General features: G+C 32.0%; 2 long non-coding RNA genes across 51 annotated transcripts in view; both read left to right on the plus strand.

The window, feature by feature from the left end:
• Nucleotides 1–23,238, plus strand: part of LOC127733095 (uncharacterized) — a 212,907-nt gene that overhangs the window by 17,985 nt on the left and 171,684 nt on the right. For 37 of the 50 annotated variants that reach the window (XR_007996707.1, XR_007996702.1, XR_007996705.1 and 34 more), the window contains exons 2-9: nt 1,441–1,519; nt 1,883–1,965; nt 3,781–3,959; nt 4,294–4,539; nt 4,879–5,119; nt 5,465–5,710; nt 6,048–6,288; nt 6,633–6,878. This is a non-coding gene — a long non-coding RNA (uncharacterized LOC127733095). Of the gene's footprint in view, nt 1–177; nt 217–1,440; nt 1,520–1,882; nt 1,966–3,686; nt 3,960–4,293; nt 4,540–4,878; nt 5,120–5,464; nt 5,711–6,047; nt 6,289–6,632; nt 6,879–23,238 lie in introns of those variants that run through there. The other 13 variants (XR_007996708.1, XR_007996719.1, XR_007996746.1 and 10 more) reach the window with 13 other exon arrangements.
• On the plus strand, nt 10,035–13,488 carry LOC127733106 (uncharacterized). The gene is made up of 3 exons (XR_007996755.1): nt 10,035–10,140; nt 11,264–11,348; nt 13,077–13,488. It is a non-coding gene; the product is annotated as an uncharacterized LOC127733106 (long non-coding RNA).

The raw sequence follows: 23,238 nt of genomic DNA on the forward strand, positions 1-23,238 counted from the left end.
GTTAATGATATACAGTCAAAAAGAGCAATTGACCAATGATGATGGCTGCCATTAATGCCAGTTTTTCTTTATAGATATTTTTAAAGAAAAAAAAATTAAAGTAGCAAATTTTTTAAGTTTTATATTTGGTTCAATATTTTTGAACTTATTTTGTTTTTGTTTCAGATACCAGCCCCAGGATATTTACATCAGGACAGGTAACATATGCATCGGAAAGTGAGTATATTTTTTTTTTTATTTATTAATAGTTGTCTGATAGATATTAAAATAATTTGATTGATTGATTGATTGTTGGTTGCTTTACGCCGCATTAGCACAACAAGGCTATATCGCGGCGAGAACTAATTCGAATATTTTTTACAATTTAAAGCATATTCTTAAAATCAGACAAAAGGCCCTTCAATAAACTAAAATTCTAGATTAAAGGAACTTGATTATTTACAAATAAAAATGAACATTAAGATAACGTGATAAAATTTAAAATCGTTTTAAATATAATAACATTTTTATATTTTAGAATATATTCCAACTTCTTTTAAGAATGAAACAATATTTGTAAATGGAACATTATTAAATAAATCATACATATTATTAACATTGAAATGCTTCTTACGAATATCAGCAAAGTCAATACAATTGATTAAAACATGTTTTATAGTATACTTGCAGTTACAAGGTATACATTGTGGTTCTACTTCATTTTTTAAAAGATATTCGTGTATTATTCTAGTATGACCAATATGACATCTAGAAATAACACACTGATCTTTTCTGCACATAACATTATTGAAAGGTTTACCTAAATTAGGTTTAATTTCATGTAATTTATTATCATCTTTTTTACTCCATTCATTTTTCAATATATTAAAAACATATTCTCTAATATTAGATTTAAAATCGGTATATGATATATCACAGTTAGATAAAGGGTCACCCAGGGCATTCTTTGCCTCAAGGTCTACAGCTGTGTTTCCAAGGATTCCAACATGACTCAGCACCCATAGAAATAATATTTCTTTACGAAGAATTTTTAAATTCCTCATTACATATAAAATTTTGAGAATTACTGGGTTTTAATTTTAGTATTTTGTATAGCTTGTAAGCATGAAAGTGAATCAGAACATATAATAAATATAATAAATTTTGATTTATCTGAAGAAGCAATAAATTTCAAAGCCAAAATTATTGCTTCTGTTTCAGCAGTAAAGATCGATGCATCAGACGGCAAACGGAGAGTTGCAGCTCTGTCCCTGAAGACAGCAGCGGATGCAACTCTGTCACCATCTTTTGATCCATCAGTATAGACAGTTGAAAAATCTGAATCTGAATCTGAATAATTGGCTTTGATTTATAGTGTTAGCATAGTGTTGCTGAATTAAAAGAGGATTTGTTTTATTTTTATTTTTATTATTTTTATTATTTTTTTATTTATTTTTTTAGCGAACGAGCCCAGAGAGAAGACCACGAAAGTACAGTCCTAGACCTGGAGATGATTAATTGTAGATACCTAGATGATGATGTATGTATTTTGTCGTTACAATTGTACTTAAACTGTTAATAGTTGTAAGGTAATAAAATCAAATACATACTTTTGTGTTTCTCTTACCAAAGCAAACTCTGTAAATTCAGAAATTATTGTGTGCTTTTATTATTGCGATTTTTACATTATGGACTAAAAGTAAGATTATTTTATTGAATTTCAGGAAAGTTTTTATACAGATATAGGAATTGGAGTTTCTTATTATTGCAATACTCAACCTGTCGCATTATTCAGATTAATAAAACCTCGCACTAGTGTTTCTGAATTAACGGTAAATTATTTGTGCCAGAAGTTATCCAACACATCGCTCTTTTATAATTTTTGTTTTTGTTACAAATGCAGGCCTTAGAAGTTTCAGTGGTACAGCTTGAAGATGGTTCCATTGTACATAGAAGATGAAGATGAGTTAGGTTAAACCTTGTTAGGTAATAATAAAATCAGTTTCCCCTGGGAAAATTGCTTGGTTTTTTAATCACAACTGTAATATTTATAGCTTTCAAATTAATATTCTAATGATACATTCTTTAATAAAAATGTATTGTTATAATCTATTTTCATGTTACCGAATTGACTAGAGAGTATAGAACTGTTCGATAGGTAACCTACTCTGTGGTAAGACATTCTAGTACTCTGTGATGTAAGAAAGACTGAAAGAAGTAAAATCATGTAAGCTTACAGTCTGTGCAATTTGTCGCAAAAGTTGATTATTTTGGGGTTTTTTTTTTGAGTCGTCTCATCTGTGTAATAATTTTGACTGTTTGTGGCCTAAAAGTTTATTAGCCATTCATAAGGAGCAAACTTCAAAGACCGTGACAAAACCTTTCAATTCAAAGGAACACAGCATGGCTCCCTATAGCTTTAGATATGGCAGCCAAACAAGTTGGAACTGAAGATAGTGACCAGACAACAGAATACTTGGGGGAATAAAAATAATTTGGTTTCTAACTCCTGACAATAAAATTTCTTAAATGTCCAAAAACTCAGATGAGAATTAACTGAGAGCCCACAGGATGATGTGAGATGCCCATCTGTCCTTTGATATATCAACACTAATATGAAATGCTTCAAAGACCTGTAGAATTAACAACTAAAACTGCATATGTGCAAAAGTAATATTTAAAAAAGTTAAATTGTAAATGTACAAACTGTTCAAGATTCAGTTGAACTTTGGTGAACATATTTAAAAGTAGTTGAAGAAATCATGATATATATGCAACACTTCCAAACGTTTCCATCCCCCTAAACATGTCCGATTCCCCCAAACGTGTCCTTAGAATCTTAAATTGCCCAAACGTGACTGATTTCACTCCCCCAAACTTGTCCAATAATTGTTATTACCCAAAACGTGTCCAGTTTAAAGCGCCAGAACATCTCAAAACTTTTAGCGCTTATATGTCTCTTGTGAAGTTTACGGCTATACAATGATGGGGACACGATAGAAGACGTCGGGTTTGGGTTGGATTTTAAAAATAAATCGAAGCAGCTATCTAAGGATATCTGGAGGAAAGATATAGTAATCCGCATAGAGAAATATCCAAGATATGGTACAATGTGCACTGGGACTTCTGCTTTCAAATAAACAGACACAGTGTAAGAAAAAGGATGACAAAATAAGCTATTTTTACTTACAGTGGTTTATTAATTTTTTACCAATAGAATTGTCATTGTTTTAAATTACAGTTGGAGGTACTTCATAATTAAGAAATCTAATACAATTTATATTGCATGTTTTCCCAGTGCTTCACTGTTAATACAGTCAGTCATTTATTAGCATTAATTTGTTCAACGCCGGTTGTTTATATTAAGCATTATTGCAAGCTTAATTTAACTATTGACCGTTGATTGCTTAATGCCAGTGGCAAATATTTCAAGCATATTTAGAGCAAACAATTACACAGAAAATGCAATTAACTAGTTTTGTACAGTGTAGATCATCGTTTACTTAGTGAATTATTTTGTACTAATATACTCTGATGATGCCTAAATATCTTTATAATGTATGAGGGTATTGCACGACAGGCTTCCTGCAGAAGTTGTTTATGGGCTTTTTAAAAGAACCCTTTGGTTCCATATAGACTGGATATGTTTGTGCGTTCATAAACAGAACACGTTTTGATGCCCTTAAGCAACAAGTCATATTTTGCAGTTCATTGACGTCATATGGACACGTTTGGGGGAATCAGACACGTTTCTGAGTGGTACATATATACAATAACTATCTGATTTCCATCTACATGCAGAGTGAAAAAACAAAATAAAGCTTCAGGAATAGCAGTTCCAAGGAAGATGGTAACATAGATCTTCAACTAACTCTGAGGCTCTGCCATTAAAAAAATAAAGAAGCAAGGACAACAGCTCCAAGGAAGATTATTACATTGATCATCTTCAAAGTCTGATGTGTGGCCATTAAAGAAATAATGTAAGTACAATTAGGCAATACAATTTCTGTATATTCTCTAAAAATATGTGATAAAAGTACAGAAGGCAACAACCGTTTTCTTATTTTCTACATTTACAACACACAAAAAAAAAAGAATTTATCAATTCAATATATTGTTTCCAGGAACACGAATAAAGCTTTTAAATCATGAAAAGTAAAATTCAGAGAGAATTTTTCCTTCAAGGGGAGACTAGTACAACAAACGGCAAGACTGTTTCATTCATTGGGAGATTACTCATTGAAAATTTTAGGCTGGCAATTTCAACAAGATTTGTAAAATGTATAATTTATGTCAATTTTAATTCCTTTTTAGGTTATTTCTGAGTGGTACATATATACAATAACTATCTGATTTCCATCTACATGCAGAGTGAAAAAAAAATAAAGCAGCTGAGCAGGGATAGTAGTTCCAAGGAAGATGGTAACATAGATCTTCAACTAACTTTGAGGCTCTGCGAGTCTGCCATGAAAAAAATAAAGAAGCAAGGACAGCAGCTCCAAGAAAGATTATTACATTGATAATCTTCCAAGTCTGATGTGTGGCCATTAAAGAAATAATGTAAGTACAATTAGGCAATACAATTTCTGTATATTCTCTAAAAATATGTGATAAAAGTACAGAAGGCAACAACCGTTTTCTTATTTTTCACATATTTACAACACCCAAAAAAAAAAAAAGAATTTATCAATTCAATATATTGTTTCCAGGAACACGAATAAAGCTTTTAAATCACGAAAAGTAAAATTCAGAGAGAATTTTTCCTTCAAGGGGAGACTAGTACAACAAACGGCAAGACTGTTTCATTCATTGGGAGATTACTCATTGAAAATTTTAGGCTGGCAATTTCAACAAGATTTGTAAAATGTATAATTTATGTCAATTTTAATTCCTTTTTAGGTTATTTCTGAGTGGTACATATATACAATAACTATCTGATTTCCATCTACATGCAGATTGAAAAAAAAAAACAGCAGGAGGGATAGTAGTTCCAAGGAAGATGGTAACATAGATCTTCAAATAACTTTGAGGCTCTGCGAGCCTGCCATGAGAAAAATAAAGAAGCAAGGACAGCAGCTCCAAGGAAGATTATTACATTGATAATCTTCCAAGTCTGATGTGTGGCCATTAAAGAAATAATGTAAGTACAATTAGGCAATACAATTTCTGTATATTCTCTAAAAATATGTGATAAAAGTACAGAAGGCAACAACCGTTTTCTTATTTTTCACATTTACAACCCCAAAAAAAAAAAGAATTTATCAATTCAATATATGGTTTCCAGGAACATAAATAAGGCTTTCAAATCACGAAAAGTAAAATTCAGAGAGAATTTTTCCTTCAAGGGTAGACTAGTACAACAAATGGCAAGACTGTTTCATTCATTGGGAGATGACTCATTGAAAATTTTAGACTGGCAAAAAAGTGGCAATTTCAACAAGATTTGTAAAATTTATAATTTATGTCAATTTTAATTCCTTTTTAGGTTATTTTTGAGTGGTACATATATACAATAACTATCTGATTTCCATCTACATGCAGAGTGAAAAAAAAATAAAGCAGCTGAGCAGGGATAGTAGTTCCAAGGAAGATGGTAACATAGATCTTCAACTAACTTTGAGGCTCTGCGAGTCTGCCATGAAAAAAATAAAGAAGCAAGGACAGCAGCTCCAAGGAAGATTATTACATTGATAATCTTCCAAGTCTGATGTGTGGCCATTAAAGAAATAATGTAAGTACAATTAGGCATACAATTTCTGTATATTCTCTAAAAATATGTGATAAAAGTACAGAAGGCAACAACCGTTTTCTTATTTTCCATATTTACAACACACAAAAAAAAAAAAAAAAATTTATCAATTCAATATATTGTTTCCAGGAACACGAATAAAGCTTTTAAATCACGAAAAGTAAAATTCAGAGAGAATTTTTCCTTCAAGGGGAGACTAGTACAACACACGGCAAGACTGTTTCATTCATTGGGAGATTACTCATTGAAAATTATAGGCTGGCAATTTCAACAAGATTTGTAAAATGTATAATTTATGTCAATTTTAATTCCTTTTTAGGTTATTTCTGAGTGGTACATATATACAATAACTATCTGATTTCCATCTACATGCAGATTGAAAAAAAAAAACAGCAGGAGGGATAGTAGTTCCAAGGAAAATGGTAACATAGATCTTCAAATAACTTTGAGGCTCTGCGAGTCTGCCATGAAAAAAATAAAGAAGCAAGGACAGCAGCTCCAAGGAAGATTATTACATTGATAATCTTTCAAGTCTGATGTGTGGCCATTAAAGAAATAATGTAAGTACAATTAGGCAATACAATTTCTGTATATTCTCTAAAAATATGTGATAAAAGTACAGAAGGCAACAACCGTTTTCTTATTTTTCACATTTACAACCCCAAAAAAAAAAGAATTTATCAATTCAATATATGGTTTCCAGGAACATGAATAAGGCTTTTAAATCACGAAAAGTAAAATTCAGAGAGAATTTTTCCTTCAAGGGTAGACTAGTACAACAAATGGCAAGACTGTTTCATTCATTGGGAGATGACTCATTGAAAATTTTAGACTGGCAAAAAAGTGGCAATTTCAACAAGATTTGTAAAATTTATAATTTATGTCAATTTTAATTCCTTTTTAGGTTATTTCTGACTGGTACATATATACAATAACTATCTGATTTCCATCTACATGCAGAGTGAAAAAAAAATAAAGCAGCTGAGCAGGGTTAGTAGTTCCAAGGAAGATGGTAACATAGATCTTCAACTAACTTTGAGGCTCTGCGAGTCTGCCATGAAAAAAATAAAGAAGCAAGGACAGCAGCTCCAAGAAAGATTATTACATTGATAATCTTCCAAGTCTGATGTGTGGCCATTAAAGAAATAATGTAAGTACAATTAGGCAATACAATTTCTGTATATTCTCTAAAAATATGTGATAAAAGTACAGAAGGCAACAACCGTTTTCTTATTTTCCACATTTACAACACACAAAAAAAAAAAGAATTTATCAATTCAATATATTGTTTCCAGGAACACGAATAAAGCTTTTAAATCACGAAAAGTAAAATTCAGAGAGAATTTTTCCTTCAAGGGGAGACTAGTACAACATACGGCAAGACTGTTTCATTCATTGGGAGATTACTCATTGAAAATTTTAGGCTGGCAATTTCAACAAGATTTGTAAAATGTATAATTTATGTCAATTTTAATTCCTTTCTAGGTGATTTCAGTGTTTTCATGGATGGGAGTAAGACTTGGTGGTATAATATTTCTAGTATTTAAGTAGGTATATAATTCCTCTATTTAAACAAGTTTTATTCATCATAAAATAAGTTTATAGGAAATAAAATATGCTCTATGCTTGAAGATGTAAGAGGTCAGAATTTTGTTTTTTTCATATCAGTACCAAAATTTGACCGAATGTTTTAAAGATTTTAATTAATTCTGTGGATGTCTTATTTTTGTGTTGTTGAGATGTTGTCACATTGATGTATACAACACATCTTCTGTTACTCATTTTTGTTGCGCCTTGACAGAGTGAAAAAGCGAGACATAGGTATGCTGTTTCCGGCGGCGACAGGGTCAACAATGTATTAGTTTGTGATTAGGTCTAGTTCATGGTGAACCACTTGTGGTAGGTCAATGATATTTGGTATGCAGTTGTATTAGCATTGGCACATCTCATTACCATGGAGATTATTTGGCCCCACTCCTCAGTCAAGGTCTATTGACTTTGAAACTTTGCTTAGTTTGCATGTATAAGTTTGTAATTAGGTCAGTTTATGGGGAACCACTAGTGGTAGGTCAATGATATTTGGTATGCAGTTGTATAAGCATTGGCATATCTCATTTCCATGGACAATATTTGGAACCTACCCCTCAGTCATGGTCTATTGACTTTAAAACTTTTGCTTAGTTTACATGTATTAGTTTGTGATTAGGTCAGTTTAAGATTAACCACTTATGTTAGTCAATGATATTCGGTATGCAAATGTATTGGCATTTGCAAGTTTCATTTCCATGGAGATTATATAACCCCACCCCCTAATTATGGTTCATTGACTTTGAAACATTTACATAGTTAACAAGTTAATGTTTGTGATTAGGTTTGTTTAAAGGGAACAACTTATGAAAAGTCAATGGTATTTGGTTTGCATTTGTATTAACATTGGCACATCTCAATTCCATGGAGATTGTTTAGCCCTGTACCTTCAGTCATGGTTCATTAACTTTGAATATTTGCATAACTTACATGTTAATGTATTGCTATTTTAATTTCATCATTTGCATTATCAAAATAACAAATAGACGAGACATATCTGTGTTAACAGTTTATGTCATATATAACCTATTTCCATATACTCTGGATTTATTATCATTCTTTGGATACCAATTTTCGTGGATATATAAGTGACCAACATATATAAATGTTCAATGTAGTACAAATTTTCTATAGACTTGTATGCCAACTTAATCAAAACCCACAAAAATACAATTGTTCCTCAATCCACGAAAATGAAGAAATGTTCAGAATGTTGAGATCTACCTGCTGTACAATTACGTCAAAACTGTCAGACATTCTTAAAGGAGTTATTGCCCTTAAATGTGAAGTTTTACCATTTTTTTTCATTTTTATTCATTATTTTGAAAATAAAAATAGATGGAGAGAAATTTTAATACAAAAAAAAGCAAGACAAGATATGCACAAAAGTCAAATGACTGAAATCTTCTGAGGACTAGTTATTGGAGTTATTGATCTTCAATGACGATTTTTACCATTGATCAGCAAGTCAAGATTTACAAAAAAGCTGCCTTGGATTAAATCTTAAGTCGACCTGTTCTTGGAGTTTTTGCTGTTTTTTTACCACATTTTTTTTAGTTTTTGCCTTTTATCTTGAAAAAAGTAGAACAAGATCTACAAATATGTCAACATGACTGAAGTCGTCAGTTTACTCTTTATAGAGTTATTGCCCTTTTGTAAAGCAAAAATGATCAACAGGACCAGACCTACAAATATGTCAACACGACTGAAATCGTCAGTTTACTCTTTATAGAGTTATTGCCCTTTCGTGATGATTTTTACCAGGAAGTATTTATTGTTGAAGATGAAGAAGAGCGACACAGGATCTTAAGAGCCTCTGTTTTGAACAATTTTGATTGACTAAGCATTTTACTTTCAGGTTAGCATTAGTTACTGCTTGTCAGTATGGATTGTTTAGAATGGTCATTGGAGATGTCTTTTAAGGTAAGAACCATTGCATAGATTTATAAACTTGTCAATTAAAGATTATGTAAATGCACTTGAATTTTGCCTGTGACATTTTGTCGCAAAAGCCAGGCATAGCAATTCACATTACTTTGTTTTAGGCGTCCAAATTTAGGTTCAGTATTATGGTTAAAAAGTTTTCAAACATCAAAATCTTCATCAAACTTTAAAGTAATTGTACATCAGAAGAATCCACAGCAAAATTTTGAAATTCAAATTGAAGGAACAAATGTGTGTAGGGTATGAGTTATTTAGTTATTATTGCTGTATATAAAATCAGAGAAGGGGAATTATCAATTTTTATTTAACTTGGAAATCAGTCCTTCATTGCAACAGATGCAATAAATGGACTTTTTTCAAAGTTTTCACTAAGATAATTTTAAGGTTTAAATATTAGTTATCAATTACTTTGTCAAACCTTCATAGAATTTTATGAAAATACGACCAAGAACATTTATTTTCCACATTCAAAGTACCAAGAAAGTTATTTTATCAGTTTGATATTTCGTTTCCAGTAACATGAATAAGATAATATATCATTTGAAAAGTAAATTTTGAGATAGATTTCACCTTCAGGAGGAGACTAGTACAACAAACAGCAAGAATGTGTCATTCAATGGGAGATAACTCATAGATTATTGAAAAAAAAATTAATGTTAAAACAAAATCAAAACATGTTTTTTTTCCCCAGTTTTATAGATATTAAACTGGTTTTGATGCTATGCGAAATCTTTAGTCAGAAAACTAATTTTTTGGCCGACAATTTAACACTTTGTAAAATATATAATTTGCGTCAATTTTAATTCCTTTTTAGGTTATTACAGTGACTGTTTTCATGGATGGGGAGTAAAACTTTGTGGTCTAATACTTCTCATAAATGAGTATGTATCTACTCTGTTGAAAACAAATTTCATTTTCATCTAAAAAAATAAAAATTGAGAGGAATATAATGTGCATTAGGCTAAATAGTTTTAAGAGATTGGTCAGAAGTTCTTTTTGTCTATTTTGCACCACAGGGGATATATGGTTATAGTCTTTGTCTAAGTGTCGTAAACACAAAAAAAAAAAAGAGCGACCATCTTTAACATTTTGTCAGATATTCAGAATCCTCTTGTTTTATCCATGAAGTGCCATTACAATTTTGCCCACTTACCCCTACTTATCTTTTCATAATTTTATTACATATGGTTTAAAATCCAAGTTTAAAAATCTTATAAAATCCTTGTTATTTTTTCATAATCTAATTTGCAATAAGATAAATAAATGGAGAATGTGTCCATATAATATTTAAGAGTGACGCCATTTAAATTCAAAGCTGAACAGTGTTTTGTGGTAGTTAGCATTGTGTATAAGTTTCAAAACATTTGGTCGAGGCAGACTAAAGTTAAAAACGGTAACCACTTTTGGGATGCACATACAGACAGACAAGCTAGGGTAACAGTTGATGCCCTCAGCTTCAGTACTGGCATAAAAAATGACCTATATGTTAACAAACAGAAACAAAAATTCTTTTTAAATCACACACTATTGCCTTCATTTTGATACTAATTTTCAAAACCTACCTCCATTAAAATATGACCAATTGCCATGATTGCCGTTTGAATTCAGGCAAAATAAAAATATATATGTGGTTCCAGTTACCAGAACCACCCTAGAACTTTTTTTATTATTCTGTAAAATAAATTTTGAATGATCCTATTTTATGGAATGTGAATTTCAATAATTAAATTCACAGACTTCTGTCATATGAAATTCCAATAAAAGTATCCACTACGGCTAAAAATGCAACAAATTCTTAACAGAATGCAATAAAATTAACTAAAAATGTAACATGTCTGTGATATTTCACAACCAAACATATAGAAAATGGCAAACTTGCGGTAGGGGCGTGTATAATACCAGAATCGGACTCCGTGAACACACCGACCCTATCTTTTTTTGAGAATGTAACTGGAACCACACATATATTTTAATTTGGACTTAGGTTTTTTTTTTATTATGCAGATAAAGATTTTGGATCCTTTTAGTTTGAAAGATTGTCAGGAACATGAAGAAACTGAATCCATAATAAACATGTGTACACAAACCGGTAGATATATATCTGTATATAGTTTTCAAACAAAACATGCTTCAGCAGTGTGCAAAATTACTGTTCCATTAATGTGTTATGTATTATAAGGAAAGATGGGGGGTACTTTTAACCTCAATTTAAAATCACTTATTTCTACTAATTCTAAATGTTTATGTATGATTTTTCAAGAGATTGCAAGAAAATACATGCAAGCCCAATTATATCCTAGTCAGTGCCCATGTGTGCCCTATATTAAAGTACATGTACACAAATATTTGCACAGCTGCATGTGAATTGGGTTTGGAATGAAGCAATATTATTGAGAAAAAAATTAATGTTAAAACAAAATCAAACATTTTTTTGTCAAATTGGTATTGAGTCTCAAGGGCCTGTATGCATAAACCACTTAAGAAATCCAATCGTAGTACTAATTCATTATAGGACATGTAGAAAAATCTGTCCATTCTGAACAAATCTTAACTTAAGTAGCTTTATAAATTATGCATACAGGCCCAGGCTACTATCTGAAAATGCACTAGCTAGACTAGCCTTTTGGTCATATCCCAATAGAAATGATTCCCTTTCAGTGGCGTAGCTAGGCCATTTTTAAGTGTACGCCCGACCTCATCGAGGGGTTTGAGGACCAGAACAGTGGACCTCCTAGTTGGGGGCGAAACCCCCGGATGTTTATTGAGAAAGAGATACCAATATCTGTCATTAAAAACTCATCAATAGCAACATACTTGGTCGGTTGAGAACAAAACTTTACGACAAAGGAGATGATTTCAGCCTCCAATTGTGAACTTTTCTTTTCTATGTAGCAACATTCCAGCAGCACCTTATATCTATATTTACTCCCATGCTCATATCTTATGAGTATAACGAAATCAGAGATATATATATTTTAATTTGATTCGTTTAAAAGGAGATGTGGGGTACACAATCAATCGACAAAAAATCAAAACTTTATAATATAGAGATAGTCAAAAGGCAAGTCTCCATTTCAATGTTGTCGTTCTATTAATTTTTTTTACCTTTAAATATAGATCTAGTTTACTCACCTTTTTACACTTAAATTTTGTTAATGGACATATGTTCTAATTAATTTTCATAGATGGGCAGGTGTTACGGTAAAAATAAATATTGAACTGTAACATAAAAATGTAAGCCACATCGTATCTGACCAGATAATGAATTGCTTTAAACAATAGTAAACTGAGTAGAATTCACAGTAGAATGAGACTTTGACAGAAAATGAAAAAAAATATATAATATGAAATATGAAAACAACACATTATTAATTTCATGAGTTTGAAGCGCTTTTCTGGATTTACCTTCATCAGGAACGATCAAAGCCGAATATTTTGAAGCCGAGGATGTATAAGAACCGAAACAGTTACAGAGCTACATGTATATGACATAAAAGTATCTAATAAATCATATGATACCATTTGATTAAAAAGTATATTTCGTCACTTTGTCTTTTATATCCAATTACAAGTCATTGAAGAAAAAAATACAAGGCTCGTGTGCTTTTAATCAGTTTTTATAATTTATTTGGGTTCAAATATTTTTTTCTTCAAAATTTATGTGTACGCCTGGGCGTTTCGACGTAAACGTATCTACGCGCATGCCTATGCAGATAATCAACATTAAACTATAAAATATATTAAAAAAAAACCTCTGTTCGATCTACAAATCATTAGTCTTTTTTAATGTTATAAATCAATAAATCATTTTTTCCAGACAAAATAACAACACTGGTTGATACAATTCTGGGAACCGGTGAAGAAGTTAAAAGTTTTACAATATACTGAAGACTTGCAATGGAAAATCCAGAAACAGGTCTTTTACGAAACAGTATGAGAGAGCCAAGATGATTGCTGGATTTAAAATGCTTGGAAAAAACAACCAAATGAAGACAAAAAATGCACTGCATCAACGAACAAAACAACTACTGGAACGTTGGGGCACCAGTACTGATTTCTGATTCTAAAAACAATTGTTCAAAATCTTCTACATATTTACGAAGACTGTACATACATGTATATATATATATATTTATATAAGAAAGAAAAAAATAATGCATGTGCTTGAAACTTGTCTACATACATGTAATGAATAGAAAAAATGAAAGAAAAAAAAAATGAAAACAAAATGAAAAGAAAAAACAAAAAAGAAAAAAGAAAGAGAGAAAATTCAAAAAAAGAAAAGAAAGAAAGAAAGAAAAGAAAAGAAAATTAAAAAAAAAATGAAAAAAAAAAAAAATTGAGGAGGGAGGTGGGTAATGCAGCCAAGTAATACTGTATTCACCAATTTTCATGCACCATAACACCCACAATCGTGATAGTACGCTTAGATTTGCCTACAAATTTTGTGATTAAATAATATAACCTCATTATGCAGGAAATCTATTTTAAAAATTATCTTTACAATCATCTAGAGCAGACCCAATATTTACGTCTTTTATCATTTTCATTGATACAAGATACCCCATTTTTTATTTCTAAATAAAACCAAGGTGCTTATTATTATGAATACAGTACAACTTGCCAGTCACAAGCCTGGAATAAAGAGCCACATTAAAATATCAAGAATTAAGTTAGTTTAAACAGGACTATTTACAACTTTTTTTGCCATTAAATGCTTGACATATTTTTTTCGTTTCCTTTAAATTAGGTCGAAATATTCTATAGCATGTTTAGTTACATGTACCTACCCTTTTTCATAGTCTCAATATACATTGCCTTCACAGTGTTTCTTATATACAAATGTACTCCAGGTAAACAAAAAATTCTGGAACAAATTGTACATTCTAGTTGTACAGTATGTGTCATACTAGTAAAAAGGGGGGATACAAATTTTAAACTTTTAACATATATATTTAAATCATGGATTTATTGTGGCTTTTAATGCAGAGTGAACCACCATATAGTTTTAATTTTAGATTTATTGTGGCTTTTAATGCCGAGTGAACCATCGTATAGTTTCAATGATATTGTAGAACCAACTTGTAAAATTCAGAATTACACCGATTAATACATACGTAAAATTATGTATTGTTCTAGGAATACACAAATCATATGATAACTCAATATAATGTATATGTAGTTTTTATGCTAGTCAAGACCATGCTCATTACAATAAAAATTGTTTTACAAATATCTTTAGTTCAGAGATAGTTTCTTTTCAGAGTCACAGTGTCCAATATTTTTTGTTCAACATACATGGTCACATACAAAAGTCATGGGAATAACGTCAGAAATCTAAGAAATGTTTGAATAAATCAATGTTGTCTGCATGAAAACATAAATATCAACATATTACGTTTGGTTTCTATCAGAGAGTCCTTGAAGATAATCTGCTGATCCTCACTATAGATTACATGTATATGTATGTTCTATTGAAAAACAACAAACTAGTCAGTCCTTTGAATATGGCGGTGGGCAAAACCTTCGGACCACCACTTTTTGAGAACTCTGCTGGACTACATTTCCTTAATACGCCTGTGTATAATAAACTAGAGGGGTGCATTGAAAAATGTCACACATTTGATAAAAGAAAAAAGGTGCCAATGTTAAATGTATGAAAAATCTACAGAATCATTTCCTGTCAAATTTTAAATGGCTTACATCTTGAAAATCAGGACATAGACCCTTCATTTTTTTTCTGCTTGAATTACAAGCTATCGGATAAGGACCGAGTTGACGGCAAATCTATCCTTGTTTTAATAAATGCCTCCCCCTTCAGAGATGCAAAATATGACACCCCGAGCGACACATTACATTTCAATGGAAAATTTACTTTAAAACCAATAAATTTCAACTAAGAAGCTGGCATTTGGTTAAATTCTATGATAGGAATTAGTTTCTTTATAAATCATACGGGAAAAAATTGCCAAAAGTAGTTTTTTTTATCCTGAATCATGCATATGAAGTCTCAAAATTTGCAACACAGAAAACTAGGGAGAGGTGTTTGAGAAAACTGAAAACTGAAAACGTCTGTTTCTGCTTGATGGAAATAGATTATGGTTCGGTTCCTTCAGTGCAATACAGTATTTGGTGCTAACAATTCTCAAAAAAGAAATTTTGATACTTTTACTTTCCTTGATTGCTTTTTCTCTGCTTCATAACCGCTACCTCATGTCAAACATATTTAGCCAACACCCCGCATGTGGCGTTCTACACTATTTTCAATATCTAAGCATTTATATTTCATTAATTCTAAGCATTATTATATTCGGACTGTTACCCTGTGAACTAGCACGTTAAAAATCCAGCTCAGCATGTCGGTCTAGTACAAAGCAGGGTAAATATTCATTTTACATTAACATGTTCTTTTCCTGAAAATGCATTTTAATTTGCCACTAGACGCTAAGCAATTATCCATCAACATCATCAAGTTTTAGGAAGGCAAAAATGATTATTTTGGAATCTTTACTGCCTATATAAGCCTGCAAACAAGGAATTATTGGAATCTGGAATTATAGTTTTGAATTCTGCAAAATTGATAAGGAATGTATGATGAAAACTAACCCTATTAAGGACGGTTGGCCATGCAAACAAGGCTGAGTGGGCTTAGTTAGTTCATATTGAAATATCAGTGATAGTAAAATGAACCTTATGTATAACTTACAACAAAATTATTTTTATTTTCCTGTGTACGTTATTTTATTTGGCGGCATTTTGTCCTAGGTTACATTTGTCTTTCTGATATTGTTTTACATCTAACCCCCTTGTTTTATTAATTTTGTATTTACATTGTGTCATAGATCAAATTTATTTGTTCAGTGTATGTTCACTTGTTTTTGTTGATATGTCTTTTGATTGAGTTTAACCATTTCAATTGACATTTTATAGTGTGTTTCTATGTTGTGATGTTACACTATTGTGGAGGTCTCATTTGGGGGGTTCTGATCCCGGATCCCGCTTACTGTTTTGTCAGATTCCCATATCCCGCTTACACTATGTACGTAAGCAATTCTCTTTTTTTTGTAATTTCCCGTGTCCCGCCAGACTTCATTTGACGTTTTCACGGCACAATAATTTGACTTTCACGTGTCACGCTTACAAACAATCGGCAATCCCGCGTCACGTTTAGACCCCAATGAGACCCACTATTGTTTCAGGGACCGTTCAATATTTACCAGATGGATGGGCCGGTGCATTCCTAATATTATTTCATTAAAAAAGTTCATGCCCATCCTTTTAAATTCTGCAAAAAAGTCCTTGCCCATCTAAAAAAACTATATAAAAGTCCTTACCCCTCTAAAACTTAAAGACAATCAAAATTGATTTAGGTTCTTTTTCTATTTTAATATTTGCATGTTTATGTCTGGAAATCAAAGAATAGACTTTGGTGTATAAATACAAAATTCAAAATGTGCTAGTTAATTCCACATATATATATATTTATGTGTGTATCAGAAACATACATTTTATTAATTTTAAAACCAGTATGAATATACATGTATGGATTTGATTTTATATGTGCAGCCTCAGATACAATATCACAATTAAATTATCTCAAGACATAAATAATAGCATACTATATCAGCCAGCCTTTCATAGAGGCTTAAGAAGTGCTAACAATATTCATGCAAGTCATAAAACATATGAAGAAATATTAACCATACTATTAAATGAACTTAGTTTATATTTTTCTGAAATCTGAGGTCATCTTAAATTTGAAACAGTTTAATGTATCTCTTCATGAGTCTTTTTTCTATTAAATAATAGAGGGTCACCACTTTTTTCCCCTTTTGTGACCATAACACATAAAGATTTATTCAAACTAGTGTTAACAATCAAAAAAATATTAACTAACTATCCAATTTGTATACAATTTTCAAAATACCATATCAATTTAAAACTAGAGGCTCTAAAGAGCCTGTGTCGCTCACCTTGGTCTATGTGCATATTAAACAAAGGACACAGATGGATTCATGACAAAATTGTGTTTTGGTGATCGTGATGTGTTTGTAGATCTTACTTTACTGAACATTCTTGCTCCTTACTATTATCTCTATCTATAATGAACTTGGCCCGGTAGTTACAGTGGAAAATACTTTGTAAAAATTTACAAAAATTTACAAAATTTATGAAAATTGTAAAAAATTGACTATAAAGGGCAATAACTCCTTAAGGGGTCAATTGACAATTTTGGTCATGTTGCCTTATTTGTAGATCTAACTTTGCTGTACATTATTGCTGTTAACAGTTTATCTCTATCTATAACAATATTCAAGATAATAACCAAAAGCTGCAAAATTTTCTTAAAATTACCAATTCAGGGGCAGCAACCCAACAACAGGTTGCCTGATTGGTCTGAAAATTTCAGGGCAGATAGATCTTGACCTAATGAACAATTTTATCCTCATCAGATTTGCTCTTAATGCTTTGGTTTCAGAGATATGAGCCAATAAAATGCTCCGCAGGGCGCAGCTTGATACGACCACAGAGGTCGAACCCTGAACAGTTGGGGCAAGTATGGACACAACATTCAAGCTTGATACAGCTCTGAATTTGGATTGTGATTAAATATTTGACACAGCATAGGTTTCTGACACAGAATGAATGTGGTCTAAGAACTTAAAAATTTTAAATTGGACATTCACCTATTATGGTCCAATATCCAAAATCTAAATACATGGTTAGATTCAGCATATCAAAGAACCCCAAGAATTCAATTTTTGATGAAATCAAACAAAGTTTAATTTTGGACCCCGATTTGGACCAACTTGAAAACTGGGCCCATAATCAAAAATCTAAATACATGTTTAGATTCAGCATATCAAAGAACCCTAAAAATTCAATTTTTGTTAAAATCAAACTAAGTTTAATTTTGGACCCTTTGGACCTTAATGTAGACCAATTTGAAAACGGAACCAAAAATTAAGAATCTAAATACATGGTTAGATTCGGCATATCAAAGAACCCCAATAATTCAATTTTTGAAGAAATCAAACAAAGTTAAATTTTGGACCCTTTTGACCTCAATGTGGACAAAGTTGATAACGGGGCCCAAAAATCAAAAATCTAAATACATGGTTAGATTCAGCATATCAAAGAACCCCATATATTCAATTTTTGTTGAAATCAAACAAAGTTTAATTTTGGACCCCGATTTGGACCAACTTGAAAACTGGGCCCATAATCAAAAATCTAAATACATGTTTAGATTCAGCATATCAAAGAACCCTAAAAATTCAATTTTTGTTAAAATCAAACTAAGTTTAATTTTGGACCCTTTGGACCTTAATGTAGACCAATTTGAAAACGGAACCAAAAATTAAGAATCTAAATACACGGTTAGATTCAGCATATCAAAGAACCCCAATAATTCAATTTTTGATGAAATCAAACAAAGTTAAATTTTGGACCCTTTGGACCTCAATGTGGACCAATTTAGAAACGGGGCCCAAAATCCAAAAACTTAATACACGGTTAGATTCAGCATATTAAAGAACCCCAAGAATTCAAGAATAAAACCCCATTGAAATTGATCAAGAAATAAGCAATTTATACGAAGTATCTTCTTTTGTACAATACTGTGCAATTGAATATTTCTTGCTATTGCGCAATACTGTCCAATTGACAATTTCTTGCTATTGCGCAATATTGTGCTATTGGATATTTCTTGCTATTGCGCAATACTGTGCAATTGAAGATTTCTTGCTATTGCGCAATACTGTGCAATTGAAGATTTCTTGCTATTGTGCAAACTGTGCAATTGAAAATTTCTTGCTATTGCACAATACTTATTAGATAATAATTTACACATCCTGTTTGGTGTGTATCTCCTACCAAATCATTATTATTTGCTTTTAAATATTAATCAGAAATAACCAACTTAAAATGGAAAATTTTAAAAGAAAAAAAAAAGGAAAAAAAGAAAAAAAAAGAAAAAAAAAAAATCCCCCCCAAATTTTTTGAACCCCCTTATGATTCATCACCCCCAAACTCAATCCCAGCCTTCCCTTTGTGGTATGGTACCTTGCAGTACAATTTCAGAGAGATCCATACACTTGAACACAAGTTATTGTCTGGAAACTAGAAAAATGCTTATTTTTGGCCCCTTTTTGGCCCCCAATTCCTAAACATTTCGGGCAATTACCCCCAAACTCAATTCCAGCTTTCCCTTTGTGATATGGAACCTTGTAGTACAATTTCAGAAATATCCAAACACTTACACACAAGTTATTGTCATGAAACTAGAAAAATGCTTGTTTTTTGCCCCTTTTTTGGCCCCTAATTCCTAAAATTTTGAGGCAATTACCCCCAAAATCAATTACAGCCTTCCCTTTGTGATATGGAACCTTGTGGTACAATGTCAGAGAGATCCATACACTTATACACAAGTTATTGTCTGGAAGTTACAAAAATGCTTATTTTTGGCCCCTTTTTAGCCCCTAATTCCTTAACTGTTGGTACCATAACCCCCAAAATCAATCCCAACCTTTCTTTCGTGGTATTGAACCTTATGGTAAAATTTCATGGAGATCCATTCACTTAAACTAAAGTTAGAGTGCGAAAACCAATGTGTCTTCGGACGACGCCGGACGACAACGACGACGACGCCAACGTCATACCAATATACGACCAAAAAATTTTTAATTTTTGCGGTCGTATAAAAACTGCATTTTACCCTATGTACTATTTTTTAGCCATGTCAGCCATCTTGGTTCGCGGGCGGGGTCATCGGACACATTTTTTAAACTAGATACCCTAATGATGATTGTGGACAAGTTTGGTTAAATTGTCTTAGTAGTTTCAGAGGAGAAGATTTTTGTAAAAAATTACAAAAAATTACGAAAAATGGTTAAAAATTGACTATAAAGGGCAATAACTCCTTAAGGGGTCAACTGACCATTTTGGTCAAGTTGACTTATTTGTAGATCTTACTTTGCTGAACATTATTGCTGTTTACAGTTTATCTCTATCTATAATAATGTTCAAGATAATAACCAAAAACTGCAAAATTTCCTTAAAATTACCAATTCAGGGGCAGCAACCCAACAACGGGTTGCCTGATTGGTCTGAAAATTTCAGGGCAGATAGATCTTGACCTAATGAACAATTTTATCCTCATCAGATTTGCTCTTAATGCTTTGGTTTCAGAGATATGAGCCAAAAACTGCATTTTACCCTATGTACTATTTTTTAGCCATGTCGGCCATCTTGGTTCGCGGGCGGGGTCATCGGACACATTTTTTAAACTAGATACCCTAATGATGATTGTGGACAAGTTTGGTTAAATTTGTCTTAGTAGTTTCAGAGGAGAAGATTTTTGTAAAAGATTACAAAAATTTACGAAAAATGGTTCAAAATTGACTATAAAGGGCAATAACTCCTTAAGGGGTCAAATGACCATTTTGGTCAAGTTGACTTATTTGTAGATCTTACTTTGCTGAACATTATTGCTGTTTACAGTTTATCTCTATCTATAATAATGTTCAAGATAATAACCAAAAACGGCAAAATTTCCTTAAAATTACCAATTCAGGGGCAGCAACCCAACAACGGGTTGTCCGATTCATCTGAAAATTTCAGGGCAGATAGATCTTGACCTGATAAACAATTTTACCCATGTCAGATTTGCTCTAAATGCTTTGGTTTCAGAGATATAAGCCAAAATCTACATTTTACCCCTATGTTCTATTTTTAGCCATGGCGGCCATCTTGGTTGGTTGGCCGGGTCACCGGACACATTTTTTAAACTAGATACCCCAATGATTATTGTGGCCAAGTTTGGTCAAATTTGGCCCAGTAGTTTCAGAGGAGAAGATTTTTGTAAAAGTTTACGGACGACGGACGACGGACGACGGACGCAGGACGACGGACGCAGGACGACGGACGACGGACGCCAAGTGATGAGAAAAGCTCACTTGACCTTTCAGGTCAGGTGAGCTAATAAAGGGAATAATCTAAATTAAGGGCCCGGGCCCCCCTTTTTGTGGGAAAAAATTAGTTGCTTACATAGGAAATCCCTGAAGCATGACTGGAGCAAGCCCCTCCTAGACAGTCAGTGGGCCCCTTCTTATGAAAATTTCTGGATCCGCCACTGAATCCCTAAATTTGTCAGCAATAAATGTACACCAAACTACCAAACAACCTGGCATTCTGTAAGCTCAATATATAAATGAGATGGCTGTAGAGTTTTATGAAATTCAAAGTTGATTTGGAAACGTTACACCAATTTTTAAAGATGACTATCTGAATTTAGCCTAAACTGAAAATTGTACCTTCTTTTACCTATTAACTAAATAGTGGATTTAATAAATAGGTTAAAAAAAGCTTAAATGTTCAGTTTAGACTAAATTCAAAAACATGTCTGCCTAAATTGCTTTAAAAAGACAATAATTTCTTTCTTGAAAATAAAAATGACAGCAATGAACCAAAGTACCAAACAACCTGGCATTCTGTAAGATCAATATGTTAATGAGATAGCTGTAGAGTTATATGAAAATCCAAGTTGATTTGAAAATGTTATAAAAAATTTTTAAAGATGACTATCTGGTATTAACCTAAACTGAAAATTTAAGCTTTTTTCTAACCTATTTATTAAATGCATAAAAATGACAGCAATACACTAAACTCCCAAACAACTTGACATTCTGTAAGATCAATATATGAATGAGATAGGTATAGTTTTTTATGAAAATCCAAGTTGAATTGAAAAAGTTATAAAACATTTTAAAGGTGACTATCTGAATTTAGCCTAAACTGAAAATTTTAGCTTTTTTTCTTACTTATGAATAAAATCCATAAATTTGACAGCAATACACCAAACTATCAAACAACCTGGTATTCTATAAGGTCAAAATACAATTGATATGAAAATCCAAGTGGTTTTGAAAATTTATATAAACTTTTAAAAGTGACTATCTGAAATTAGTCCGAATAGAAAATTCTAGCTTTTGTATTCTTTAATTAAAACCTTAAAATTGACAGAAATGAACCATGCTACCAGTTTGTTGAGACCATGTCTTTTATGTTTAGTGTGCCTGCAAAAGAAATTTCCCACACACCGATAAAATTGATAGCAAAACTTTTCCTATAAAATAAGTTCTGGCCCATCCACTATACATGTAAATAAAAGTTCACGCCCATCCAAATATTTCCACCAAAAAAATGCTTGTCCCGCCCTATTTTGCACTGGCCTATCCATCTGATAAATATTGAACAGTCCCTCAGGTATGGTGAAGGTTGGCACCTATTAAAACGTTTAAACCCGCTGCATTTGTTTGCACCTGTCCTAAGTCAGGAACCTGATGTTCAGTGGTTGTCGTTGTTGATGTGGTTCATAAGTGTTTCTCGTTTCTCGGTTTTTATATGATTAGAACATTGGTTTTCCTGTTTGAATGGTTTTAAACTAGTCATTTTTGGGGCCCTTTATAGCTTGCTGTTCGGTGTGAGCCAAGGCTATTGTTGAAGGCCGTAGTTTGACCTATAATGGTTTACTTTTACAATTGTTACTTGGATGGAGAGTTGTCTCATTGGCACTCATACCACATCTTATATCTACTTATGGTTAGTTTTCATCATACATTTCTTATCAATTTTCCAGAATTCAAATTTATTTCAGATTCCAATAATTCCTTGTTTGCAGTTTAAAATGTATGACAATGAATCACATTAATCAGAGACATATATACATGTATATATGTCTCTGCTTTAATAAGAATAATAAAAGAGTTAATCTTTAATTGTAATTCCCAGTTAATTAGTGTTTTCCTTTTTCAATTTCATAAAATAAGGCAGAGAAATTGAAAAGTGTCTATTTCTTTTTCAGATAACAATTCCTGTGCCTGCATAAAATAATTGTGTGATTAATTCTGTAACTGTAATCAAGATTCAAGGTGTAGGTCAAGCACCTGACCCTGGAGACGAGATTGTGCACACAGGTT

Source organism: Mytilus californianus, unplaced genomic scaffold (assembly GCF_021869535.1).
Source record: "Mytilus californianus isolate M0D057914Y unplaced genomic scaffold, xbMytCali1.0.p SCAF_3, whole genome shotgun sequence".
Taxonomy (NCBI): Eukaryota; Metazoa; Mollusca; class Bivalvia; order Mytilida; family Mytilidae; genus Mytilus; species Mytilus californianus.